The sequence below is a fragment of the Rhipicephalus microplus genome, chromosome 7, assembly GCF_043290135.1.
Source record: "Rhipicephalus microplus isolate Deutch F79 chromosome 7, USDA_Rmic, whole genome shotgun sequence".
Lineage (NCBI taxonomy): Eukaryota > Metazoa > Arthropoda > Arachnida > Ixodida > Ixodidae > Rhipicephalus > Rhipicephalus microplus.
This window is the reverse complement of record NC_134706.1, coordinates 24,794,001-24,805,614: the sequence shown is the minus strand read 5'-3', so window position 1 is coordinate 24,805,614 and position 11,614 is coordinate 24,794,001. Positions and strand designations below refer to the sequence as shown.

General features: G+C 45.1%; 1 long non-coding RNA gene across 1 annotated transcript; it reads right to left on the bottom strand.

Moving 5' to 3' along the window:
* Window positions 1–400: 400 nt before the first annotated feature.
* On the bottom strand, window positions 401–10,546 carry LOC142767346 (uncharacterized). Its single transcript, XR_012884831.1, has 3 exons — window positions 10,143–10,546; window positions 7,530–7,594; window positions 401–3,729 (listed from the first exon to the last, which is right to left on the bottom strand). It is a non-coding gene; the product is annotated as an uncharacterized LOC142767346 (long non-coding RNA).
* Window positions 10,547–11,614: the final 1,068 nt, after the last annotated feature.

The window sequence follows — 11,614 nt, the reverse complement described above, 5'->3', positions numbered from 1 at the left end:
ACAACTCTTTACGAGTCCTTTACAAGTCCTATACAAGTCCTATACTCCTCCTATACATGTCCTATACATGCCCTACATACATGTCCTACATCCTATACATGTCCTATACATGTCCTTACGAGTCCTATACAACTCCTTGTTTACTCTCCCAATATAAACTTACCGTGGTAGCCTGAAGAGATCGTACATTCTTCAACGCGTGGGTGTCGATGCAGCCGTTCTTTCGAGATGTGGCCTTGCCTTTATTCAAAACATAGGTAAACGCCAGTTGGTCGTCAGTGCAGTCGGGTGGCAGGAACAGACGCCGATATCGTACTTACCACAAGCGAGAAGTGTCATCTCTTTTTATGTGCCTCAAACCAAAGCAGGTATACGCTCACTGCGCAGTAACCACACGACAGTAACGCCAACTTTTTATTGCCCTCTAACAACGTTTAGAGTACAAACACTGTTCACGGGCACGCCGTCCATAAAACTGTAGTCTCGACTCACCCTATGCCTGCTGTCACGGAGGCGACGCTGCAAGCATATAGTTGCCATTTTCGAAAAGTGTAGCGAGAAATGTGGCGTCACATTCTGCACATGCCGACATGAATAAGGATGCTGTACGGTTGGCATTAAAACTGACTGGATGTGTTTGCGTTTGTGTTACAGATTCTCGTACTGTCTCCCTACGAGATCGCGAATCGTCAAGCTTTCGCTCGGTTTTGTTTTTCGTCCTTAACCCTAGTGGGGCATATATGTTGTCCTATACCTTCTACAAATCTTGAGTTCTTAAGATATTACCTGGGGTTTCACGTACTAGAAACACTATTTGATTTTGAGAGATGCTCCAGTGGAGGGCTCCGGCAATGTCGGTCATGGTGTTCGTTAGCGTGGACTGACATCGTACGATACACGAGCTTCAAGCACTTCGTCTTCACCGAAATGCGACCGCTACGGCCGGGATTGGATCTGTGACCTCCGTGTTAGCATTCGAGCACTTTAGCCATTGATACACCGCGGCGGACAAATTTTAGGTTTCTAATAATTCTTACGTATGATTGAAACGGTTTTGTACCTCCTTGTTCCTGAATTTTTCTATTATATATTGCTGTCTTTGAACAATTACATAAGTAAATTATAACCCATGTATTAACTAAAGGGCAGGGCAGTCTCTTACACACAGTAAGGCTTACGAAATGTCATTGTAAATGTTTAGAGTAAAAAAAAAAACCTTTTAGGATTACCGAAGCACTCATACGACCGTGAGTTGGTTGTTTATGTTTGTTCTGCGCGTAACAACGGTTGCCTACTCTGAAAAAACGTTGCCACGTTATTAATTACATTAGCAGCAGCAGAAGCCGTAGAGCTCGAGAAGAGTTCCCACATCCTACAAACCTCCATGCAATGTTTGTTTCTTACAAGATTTCGGGGATTATAGCTCTATATTTTCGCCTGGCCGTCATCTCTGTTATCAGCTTCATAGTCCGGAGGCGATTACAGAACACGAAGCTTTGATGCTTACAACGCCGATGAAACGGTTAGGCATTGCTTCCACAACTGAACACACCGCATCACGCCATTGCCCACCGCCTGGCTTACACAAGAGCACCATCGTTAATTCAGCACAAAACCGGATTCATCCTTATTCTGCAGTATAATCAGCGCTAGTGGAACATCAGTAGAAGATACACCAGTGATACGCCTGCTCATGGGGCCAAGACTGCGAAGCAAGCGATACTAATCAAGAAAAATTGCAATGAGATCATTTTCGTTAGCAGATGCTATGCATAGGTATGTAGATTTTGAAAGATGTTCGTTTCTTTTGCGTCTATATTAACAGTAAAATTTGAACGTCAAGAAGGACGCAAAGCCGGTTCCTGCTCGAAGCGTAGTGTCTTAGCCGACGATTCGCGAGGAGGTTTCAACGCCAATTTTCGAAAGGATCCTTCAAAAGAAAGTTTGTATCACTTTAGCTTGCAAACATTTTTTCTTCCCTTTTGTATTTACAGTAATTTGGCGGCAAAAAGTTTGATATGACTACGCAAAACGAAGTCTTACATTTTGAACAATTTGGTTGAGAAACACAGAACAGCAGCGTGGTTTAACGTCAATCAGCTTAAGGTTCTGTTCTTACAATTATTTAATTTGTTAGCTTTAGTGAAGCGGGAGATTTAATCCAGATTTTTCCTTTCCTTGAAAAGTATATTTTACCCTTTTGCAGCAATTTACAACTTACTCGACGAGATTGTTGAGTACTAAGAAATCGTTATATCATAGAAAGCCAATACGTAAGGCTCCTTGATAAAAATGTCACCTCCCCTTCTGCTTTCCACGTATTCACCCGCTTACGAAGCTTGTTGTCACTAGAAAAAATGGCCACCATGCTTTAATATGTAGAGATGTAGCGAATAGAGCTCAACCTTTATACAGTGCTCGTTTTAAAGGTGATGCAATAAATATTCTTGACGACGTAAGGTGACGGTCTCACACAGACACATACAGCAAAACCAAAGATCTATTTGAATTGAAGAAGCAGTTATCTATCAACAATCTACACCAAGGAGCTCAATAAAGCATTCATTGCGGCCTTTCTTGCGAATGACACGAACACAAGGACAAGCAACAGTACAATCTAGATAGCAGGATAAGTCTTTATAATTGATGACTATACACTGAACGACTCTGACTATTCCTGTACGTGTAGGTTTCATGTGTCCATCCTACGCTAATGCGTTGCCTCAGACATGTAACAAAAGAGACGTTGTGACGTGGCTTCGGCTAGAAGGATAAGCCATACCATTTCAACCACTGCGGGGCACACACAAACACGTTATATAAAATGAAACAAAGACTACTGTACACAACGCCACCTTAATTTTGCGAGCTATTTGTGCTTCAATACAAACTGGACGGAAATGTTAGGTATATGTAAGCGCACGTTCACCATGTGCCATCGCTTATAGAGTCGGCAAATTCACCTATAGTTATGCGGCTCTCGTGTTGTCTTCAAGTGTCATTGCAATCGTTTCTCGCCAGCAGAAATAATAAAAAATACTGGGCACAGACGTGCAATCGAAGATAGTATTTTATATGTACAGACGTCACTTTCAAAAACCTTCTCGTAAACGTCGAGCACCTGACAAACACTTCACAGCGTTCAACTGGGTCTTGGTTGATAGCATCACAAGCACTCATCACGAACGTACACCATGTAGCCTTATTCAGCGAAATTGTACACATCTGGCTCTGCAATCACGCGGTATGCCGATGACATCGAGAACTTGAAAGCTAGAGATATTTCTACACGGAATGCGTTCATGACCGGGCCGAGAACAGTGCCCACTACCTTTCCCGGTTACACTTCGTCCAGGTGCCTTACGTAACAGGAATGGTCATAGCGAGAAACAATGTACACCGAGTGCTGAGCTCCCACGGTTCACGCACACACTTCGTCAACGTTCCACGTAAAATCGGAGTACATCTTGTAGCGTGATTCGACCGTGGGCGCGGCCTCGCTTGACTGTGGCCGTCGCAGTCCTGGCGGGTAGAGTAGAAGACCAACGGCCGCTGCTGCCGACAGCTGGCAGGACACGGGAGCGTAGCATCCCATCTACAGAGGTGGAAACAGGCGCGGAACACAGAAGCTTCCAGCAGCCAGCAGTGACGAGGTTTTTTTTTGTCGCCAGAGGGTCGTCGAAGGGCAGACACTTCCCGTGTCTTATTGAACGCTACACGACTCTTGCTCTGAAAGCACACCGAAAAGAAAGAGAGAGAGACACACAAAAAGCACTGGTCAACACCGGACGCTTCAACATTTTCACATCTCTCTCTTTCTCGTTATATCGTAAGCTGTGAAAGTTCACTCGCTTCGAGCCGTCGTTTTAAGCAGACGCACACCCTACATTACGCGGAGAAGGGGACAGACAAAAAATAAACACTGCGGAAGGGCGGTAGGCTACACGAGAAGGACTGGGTAGTTGTACGTAAGTATTAAGTGGTAGCTTTAAGTGGAAACATGCTTAAGAACGCCATATTTCTAACAAAGAGGAATGTATTAGACCCATGTCTACTACGTTTAATGGATCACTGCTAAGTCTACTCTTTATCTACATTTGGTACGTAATAAGGGATGGTCAAAACATTACACTATGATGCATGTAGAGAGCTTAAAGCGCTTATTTCTTTCTCGTTTCCCTTATTAAGGTGAAAGCCTCAAGCGACTCGTTGCAGGGCTCCGTGAGCAGGTGAATGAAGTGGTGTGAAAGCCTATGTGACCTCTACGTGCCTAATGGCGTCGTGCAGTGTCGTTGACATGTGTCCTCGTGATGAGGTGAAGTTGCGATCTCATCATAATTTAGCGGATCTTCGAAATTTGTGGCGACATTGCGAAAGTAGTCTATTACGTGTGGCGTGATACGATGACATCGTCTTGTGACGTCATCAGGTAACATTCCTGCATCGCCTAGGCTGGGCCGTTTTAGGAGGAGGGTGCAGTTCTACGTCAGGTGCAGACAGCTCCAGGAAAGGAGGGGTGAAATGCCGCGGACTGAGGACCTTATTGAACGCGTGTCTTTCACGCCGTGACTCCCTCTACGCACTTTATGAAGTCAGGTCCCCCGGTCGCACAACTAAAACACACACCAAGTGTAAAGGCGGCTTTCGTTATCAAGTGCTAGAGACAGTGTAACGCACAAACTTCAGACAGTGATACAGACAGTGTAACGTACAGACTTGTGCTATGTACGGCCTGAGTGCCGAACTGTCTTAACAGCAGAAGCCTTTGTCAGGCCACATGGCCTTTAGCTTCTGCTTCCTTTCTGTTATAAACAGAAGAAATAGGGTCAATTCAATTCAATTCAAAGAAGGCAGAAGTTCAAGGGAAGGTGGAAACCCGAAAAGATGGTAAAAACATTGTCGAGGGTGCCGACGTTTCGTCAAGCGGACTTCTCAAAATCTGCAACTGATTTCCTTTGTGCGTGCATGTATTTGTTCTATACTCTCTTTCCCAACCAAAACTATCCTGAAATTATCATTGTCAGACGGCGCTTCCTTGTGGCAACTATATCGCCGCAAATGGTACGTCTGGCCCTTTCTGGTCTTCGACGCGAATAGCTTTCCCCCCTCCCCTTCCAGCCTTCTTTCTGCCTCATGGACTATCCCTCTTTCTTAATAAAACGTTCTGAGCGCTTGTTCCATGCATACTGTTAATAATTATATCAGACGCCGTATTTTTTGGCGCAAACAGGAAAAAGAAGCACAAGGGACAATCGCTTGTCTCTTGTGTATCCTTTTATGGTGTGTATTGTTCTGAAGTAAGTGTTGTCACTATTACTCGTTTCTTTGTTCTCACCCATTTCAGCATGCCAGCCCCTCCTTCTCTCTCATCCACCGTTTACCTTTTACCCATTTACGCAGTTCACTTCTTCTCATAATTGTGTTCGAGGGTAAGAAGCATATAAATACACATGCGAAGGAAATAAGTTAAAGTTTCGAAGACGACATCCGTTTGTCCAAATATTGGCTTCAGCGACACTGTTTTTACGAATCGTTTTAGATAGTGCAATACGTTACCAATACTACTTTTTATTCAGTTTTTTTAGTTCATGTTTACGAAACCTGTACAGTGAGGAATGGTGTGTTTGGTTGGCGGAGGAACACTCGGCAAACACGGTTCGAAAGTGCAGTGGTGCACAGAAATGCTGGTGCGAGTGACCGCAGAGAAACAGAGAGATGCGAAAATGCTTCGTGCGTGTCGTGTGCTCTGGTGCCGTCCAAATGCTTACGATCTTTTAAACACGATGTGCTCGTGCCACAGATGTGGTACAGTCACACACAGACTTGCGTTTCCCTTTTTATATATATATACACACACACAAAATAAAACTCTTGCTGCTGCTACAACTTCGCAGCAGCAAAATGAGAACTTTTTGCTTGCACCAATCAATAAGACTTTTTGGCATAGTTTACATGCCCCTTTTCGCCTTGCGAACGAAGAAACTTTATTCATCGTATACACGCCTGAGCAAAGAGCGGAGCTACTGCCGAGGTGGAAACTGCCTCTCCTGTCGCGAGCAGCTAAGCAGTTGGTTAACTATCCATACAACGAGAGTCGTCAAGTGTGTCACTGTATGATGCAGACAGGGTTGACCTCGTTACGAAATTTGAACAGAAACAAACAGGCGTGACGCTCGAAATAAACCACTAATGTCTGAAAAGAGAGGCAGAGGTCCTTCTTAATATCTTGTACGTGACCTTAGAATAGCGTAAAACAACGCTGCAAGATAGACTTACGAATTATGCTCAAATTCATTAGGAAGAAGTGAGAGGTGATCGTATCATCCGGACTTAATAGCGCAACACCATAAGATGCAGATACAAACAGTACGAATAGAAGAGATCCCCGAGAGGGGAAGCTGCTTAACACGTGGAGGCAAGCTGCTTAAAACGTTGATTGATTGATATGTGGGTTTTAACGTCCCAAAACCACTATATGATTATGAGAGACGCCGTAGTGGAGGGCTCCGGAAATTTAGACCACCTGGGGTTCTTTAATGTGCACCCAAATCTGAGCACACGGGCCTACAACATTTCCGCCTCCATCGGAAATTCAGCCGCCGCAGCCGGGATTCAAACCCGCGCCCGGCGGGTCAGCAGCCGAGTACCTTACCACTAGACCACCGCGGCGGGGCTGCTTAAAACGTGAATCAACGAGAACTGCCCCACGAAGAACATCTCCTCGATTCAGGATTGAAGAAGGTTCCTTGCCCTACTGCAGTGGTTTCGATCGTTATTGTAAAAATGATTTCATTAAAAATAAACGCTGGCTGCCATGCATTTCAGCTGGCGTCTTAATATCTGGTAGTCAACAGAAATACTATTCGTCGTAAACCGTGCCACAATACGTGATGTTTGCTCTTATAAAATGCCACACGATAAGACAGATGAGATATTTTTCTGCACCAATAGCAGAGCACCGTTCTTGTTCGGCACTTCAAGCTTCTCTTTCTGGAATCAATGTTATCTCGAGGCGTCTAAAATATTGAGGCTGTGTGCATAAAAAAGTAGGTAAGCAATCATACCAACGGCACCTTTCCCTAAAAAAAAAACTAATTTAATAAAACTTTTTTGACAAGTCCAGCAAAATCTTTACCCGTAAGCAAATGTAGCGAACAGTAAGGCGCTACAGTGTGCCATCCTATAAAGCGCTACCTAGTGAGCCTTTCTCTACAGTACCATGTCACTACGGTGTTCCGTGCGACGAGCTTGTTGGTTGAGCTACCAGTCGATTCTTACGCAGCGTTCAATAAACAGCTCTACAGTATGTTTATACACTTTTTGTATTCGTCTGATGTTTGAATTAGAAGTGAGTGGTTGACCCCTATAACTACAGGATTTCAAAAACGGCCATCAAAACCTACATTCCTCCTCATATCCTTTAAGAGCGATTTCGTTATGCTCCCTGTCCTTCCTCTTTCAGTCCTCCTCCTCCTCCTCCTCGTTATGATCCCACATGGGCGCCTGTATGTATACTAAAGGTAGATTACCTTTTTTCCTTTGTGGCCTGTGGTAGTTGTCTTGCAGCGCTGGCAAGGACTCGAGAGATTCCCTTCTGAAATGGAGAAGAAAGCCGTCCTTTAGTATGCTGCAATAATAAGTGGCTGTACCAATGGGCGCAATCTCGGAAGCACCTCCGCTTTGAATCACAGCTTGAAAAACAATCGAACACAGGCGCAGTCATCAACTTGCCACACTATTCTGGTTGACTATGCACGGAACGTGTAACCCTTTTCGCAATACCACGTCCGTAGAACAAAATCTGTTATGTATGTTGGCAAGAGAACCTGCCTCGCTGGTACAGGACTGGCAGTAATGTTAACACGAGGCTAGGCACAAATTAGTGCCAACGTGATCACAACCGAGCCGCTACAATAACGAAAGGTGGCCGTCTTAACGCACTACAGTATATTTACTTTTAAGTATATTTACCTTTCAATACATAGTGCTGCATATTTACCTTTCAAGGTATTTTTGTTTATTCAACTACCACGGTCACATGTAAGCGTTTGTAACATTGCGTTTTTTAAGATAATACCTGTCTGAATATTAGGTACGCGAGTCAACCTATTCCAGTTGCCACATTACTTCGAGATCAGTGACCCATCCTTCCATTCTGTGCTCCTGTATACTGACCCAAAGGTCACAGAATCGAATCTATGCTGTGGCAGTCGCATTTCAACGGAGGTGGAACGCTAGAATCCTGTGCACCTAAATTTGCGTGCACGTTAAAGGGCCCGTGAAACACTAATCAAACACTTTTTCAAATAACCATGGAATGAGTTCACCGGAAGAGCTTATTGCCTCACTAATTCAACGCCGCAAAAATTTTAAGAATCCGTCCAGTGCTAGTGGAGTTACAAATGTTTGTCGCACGCTCCGATCGCATTCGCTCTTCTCTCGTCCCGACGGAAGCGCTGGAAGCTAAGCAGGGAGGGATGGCAGGTCCACAAAGAAACGTTACGTGTACCTCCTGACCTCGAGTACTTTTTTTTTCTCTTCGAATGCGTGGCTTTCTCAGTGTGATCGTGCGCGCACGCGTGGACAAGTAGCGGCCTCCTGCGGCGATCTCTGTAACGAGTGAGTGCGCCATGTTCAAATCAGCCAATGGCTGCTAGATGGGCTTGCTACGTGTGATTTTTAGGGATATTGCTGATTTGTCGAAAGAAGAGAAAGCAATTTTTAGCTCACTTTGATAATTTATTGTGAATTCCAGGTCACGTGCTGCACTATAATCATTGGTTCGCGTGTTGTCGGGAGCCTCAACTACCAATCGGCAGCATTTTCTGACCATGCTCAAAAAGTGCTGCAGGGCCCCTTTAAGAAACACCAGGTTGTCAAAAAGGCCGGAGCCCTCCACTATGACTTGTCTTATAATCACACTGGAGCTTATTTGAGGTTTCGGATTGTAAATCTCTCAACTAGTATAATTTTTTGTCAATATACAGATTTCTGTTTCTGTGCTGAAATAAAAATAAAAGATGCGTACCATGAACGAAAAAAAATGTAAGCGTCGAACAGATTAAGGGCGTCACTCACAACTAAAGTTATTGGAAAAATATCGCCGACATAATAACCATAGCAACCACGTGCGCGCACATCACCGCACATCTCATACGCTCGTGGGAAAACACGCGATAAGATTGACAAAAAAAGATGACAAGAAAGCTATTAAACGAAAAAAAAAGATCACAAGAAATTGAATTCACCACCGTGAAGGGAAACAGATGTTGGCATATCACTGACACAAATATTTTTAATGTAATTTGCTTCTGTTATTTCACGCGATGAGGTGTCAATCTTCTTTTCAAGAACGAATGCACTAGAAAACCAAGGCACATGCTTGTAGGAACGACAAGGCACAGAAAAACATGCCGAAAGTTTACTTTTCACGGAAAGTTCAAGCTCACAGATTCTTTCGTTTATGCACCTGCCTGTCTGGCCGATATAAACCCTAAAGCAAATAAGTGGGACTCTGAACCACGCCACCCGAGTAGGCGACGTACGTCTTTCCGTGTTTCTTCCCACCCGGGGATCAAGGTTCCGTAGGAATTCGTGGTCACAGGCTAGCCCACTTTCGGGGCGCCGAGAACAACAAAGATACTTTGTACCAGTTAGCCACGTTCTTACCGTTGTGAGCAACCTTGCGCCCGAATGGCATAGCCATGGGCCTTTCTTTCCATCGGCTGCCTCTCTCATAGCAATCCCCGTTCTGTCCCTAATTTTTCTTCACTGATGGTACGCGTCCTTTTGTATTTCTGTATGCAAGTATCTACTAGCCCAACAAAAAGCTTTACTCTCCTTCCATGTCGACATTGCGTCATCGCTTTTGACGTTCCTTATCTCGTTTGCAAATTTAGGGCAGAATTGACGTGCTCGAGTACTGCATTGGTGGGCAAGCTGGTCTATATATAGAAGGCTGAATGCAAGGAAGATAAATGAACGGGGGCGGGGGACTCGAGACAAGGGTCCCTCTGCTGTGCCCTATCTTGTCCTTTTGCAACTGCTGCGATAAGTCCCCTGTAACGGCTCATTCGCCACTGTGCCTCGATATCCTCAATATCGATGCTCCAGAAGTGAAAACGTTCGAAGCAGTGGCTCACCGATAGGCCGGATGCAGAAGTATCCTGTCCAAGGTGGACAAATTGCCGTTGGCTAGAACCGACGACGACACGGAGCCTGCGTTGGAACCCACGTAACGGCGCACCTGCGGCGTTCCCGGCGACGTACTTTCGATCCACTCGCTACGCGAGCGCTCGGCGGTGCGCAAGAACCGCCTCTGGGCGGCCAAGCTCGAAATGCGCCTCGTGCTCGCCTCGATGTCGTCCCGGTGGCTGACGTAGTTGGTCAACTGCGGCGACAGCGTGAAGCAACAAACGCAATGGAGAGCTGTTGGTATCTGCAGCCATCATTATATCTATAACCATACTATCAGTGTCAGCTTTGGTTTACAACATCCACGAAGTCCAATATTGAATGCCACCGTGACAAGATAGCTGTAATCGTAGAGTCAGGTTTTTCGCTTATCTGGTTGGTCTTTCACAACTCATTTAATCAAATAAAAAAGTCGAAAGGACCCTGATCGAGAGCGAGAGTGTAACTCCCGTATTTTAGAACGTCCCTTCACTCAGCGCTTCACCTTCACTTGAGAAAGCCGATGGAAGTTCTATATCTAAGAACGCCAAGTCACTGCATATCAGAGATAACCTGCTGTGATTTTTCAGTAGCGCAGCGTTATTTTCAGCCGAGCAGTGGAGCACGGCCCAATCCGTCAAGTTAAGGGTGAAAGTAGAGTCCAGGAGCGTTTGTGAATACGGGGGTGAGAAGCATTGAATTACAGCTATTTATTCCGCTGAAGTCACCAGGTACATACAGAATCTCACTTGTTTAGAGCGCCAGTCAACCACTGTAGCTGCAGTTTTCTGCATAGATATGCAAAGACAGATGCCGTATTGATACGAAACATGATAATACCACATGCTAGGCTCTTGTGCTATAATCGACGACAACTTTTCTTGGCATTAGAGCGAAAGCTAAAGAGCCTAATCGCGGCCATCCTACCGCCAGTGAATGTAGTTCCACAACAGCGCCCGTATTTTTTCCATGAAATATACAAGCTTCCCCTTTTATTTTCTACGTGGAGCTATTTGAGACAGGAAGCAGCTCCCACCATTAAGATAGTCGTATATGCTTTAATTTATTCGTTGTGACTTCGCGTTTTTGAACGTGCCAGAAAGTCCCACTTTTTTTACGTGCTCCTCAAACTCTCAGCGGCGTCTGCGTCTACATGAAACACTGATGGAGTGCCCCCGTCACTTTCCACAGCGTTACGAGACGCGCACTAAAACGGACTACTTCGCGTAGTGCTACATGCGCAGAAGCTCCATCTCCGTAGCTTTCCCTTCAGTGCAAAGAAAAGTTGTCGCCGAGTATATAATTGAATAATGAACTCAAGCTTGCACCTAAGGTGAGGTAGAAGCTGCGGCCAACAGCGGTGTCGGCTTTACACAAGTGCGATTCTAACGGTACGTACGAAGTGCCAGAAGATAAAGGGGAAAAAATGTGAAAGTGGGAG